The sequence below is a fragment of the Lipotes vexillifer genome, unplaced genomic scaffold, assembly GCF_000442215.2.
Source record: "Lipotes vexillifer unplaced genomic scaffold, Lipotes_vexillifer_v1.1 scaffold728, whole genome shotgun sequence".
Classification (NCBI taxonomy): Eukaryota; Metazoa; Chordata; class Mammalia; order Artiodactyla; family Lipotidae; genus Lipotes; species Lipotes vexillifer.
The window spans coordinates 630,931-632,877 of NW_006783590.1; positions in this window are offsets into that span (position 1 = coordinate 630,931).

Genomic DNA, 1,947 nt, shown 5'->3' on the forward strand with positions numbered 1-1,947 from the left:
TTGGAAGAATCAATATTGTGAAAATGACTAAACTATCAAAAGCAAGTTACAGATTCAATGCAATCCCTATCAAACTACCCATGGCATTCTTCACAGAATTAGAACAAAAAGTCTTACAATTTGTATGGAAACACAAAAGACCCTGAATAGCCAAAGCATCTTGAGAAAGAAAAACGGAGTTGGAGGAATCAGGCTCCCTGACTTCAAACTATACCACAAAGCTACAGTAATCAAGACAGTATGGTACTGGCACAATAACAGAAATATAGATCAATGGTACAGGATAGAATGCCCGGAGATAAACCCATGCACATATGGGTACCTAATTTACAACAAAGGAGGTAAGAACATACAATGGAGAAAAGACAGCCTCTTCACTAAGTGGTGCCTGGAAAACTGGATAGCAACATGTAAAAGAATGAAATTAGAACACTACCTAACACCATACACAAAAATAAACTCCAAATGGATTAAAGACTTAAATGTAAGACCAGACACTATAAAACTTTTAGAGGAAAACATAGGAAAAACACTCTTTGACATAAACCACAGGAAGATCTTTTTGGACCCACCTCCTAGAGTAACAGAAATAAAAACAAAAATCAACAAATGGGACTTAACTAAACTTAAAAGCTTTTGCACAGGGAAGGAAACCATAAACAAGACAAAAAGACAACCCTCAGAATGGGAGAAAATGTATGTGAGTGAAACAACAGACAAAGGATTAATCTCCAAAACATACAAACAGCTCATGGAGCTCAATATCAAAACAACAAACAATCCAGTTAAAAAATGGGTGGAAGACCTAAATAGACATTTCACCAAGGAAGACATACAGATGGCCAAGAAGCACATGCAAAGATGCTCAACATCACTAATTATTAGAGAAATGCAAATCAAAACTATAATGAGGTAACACCTCACGCTGGTCAGAATGGCCATTATGAAAAAAGCTAGAAACAATAAATGCTGGAAAGGGTGTGGTGAAAAGGGAACCCTCCTACACTGTTGGTGGGAATGTAAATTGATACAGCCACTATGGAAAACAGTATGGAGGTTCCTTAGAAAACTAAAAATAGAACTACCATATGACCCAGCAATCCCACTACTGGGCATATACCTTGGGAAAACCATAATTCAAAAAGAGGCATGCACCACAATGTTCATTGCAGCACTATTTACAATAGCCAGGACATGGAACCAACCTAAATGTCCATCGACAGATGAATGGATAAAGAAGATGTGGCACATATATACAATGGAATATTACTCAGCCATAAAAAGAAACGAAATTGAGTTATTTGTAGTGAGGTGGATGGACCTAGAGTCTGTGATATTTAGTGAAGTAAGTCAGAAAGAGAAAAACAAATACTGTATGCTAATGCATATATATGGAATCTAAAAAAAAAAAAAAAAAAAAAAAAATTGTACTGATGAACCTAGTTGCAGGGCAGGAATAAAGAGGTAGACATAGAGAATGGACTTGAAAACATGAGGTGGGAGGGTGAAGCTGGGGCAAAGTGAGAGTGGCATCGACATATATACACTACTGAATGTAAAATAGTTGGCTGGTGGGAAGCAGCAGCATAGCACAAGGAGATGGCTCGGTGCTTTGTGATGACCTAGAGGGGTGGGATAGGGAGGATGGGAGGGAGTCTCAACAGGGAGGGGATACTGGGACATTTGTATGCATATGGCTGATTCGCTTTGTTGTGCAACAGAAACTAACACGGTATTGTAAAGCAATTATACTCCAATAAAGATCTATTTTTAAAAAAAAGAAAAGAGGGCTTCCCTGGTGGCGCAGTGCTTGAGAGTCCGCCTGCCGATGCAGGAGACGCGGGTTCGTGCCCCGTTTCGGGAGGATCCCACGTGCCGCGGAGCGGCTGGGCCCGTGAGCCATGGCCGCTGAGCCTGCGCGTCCGGAGCCTGTGCTCCGCAAATGGG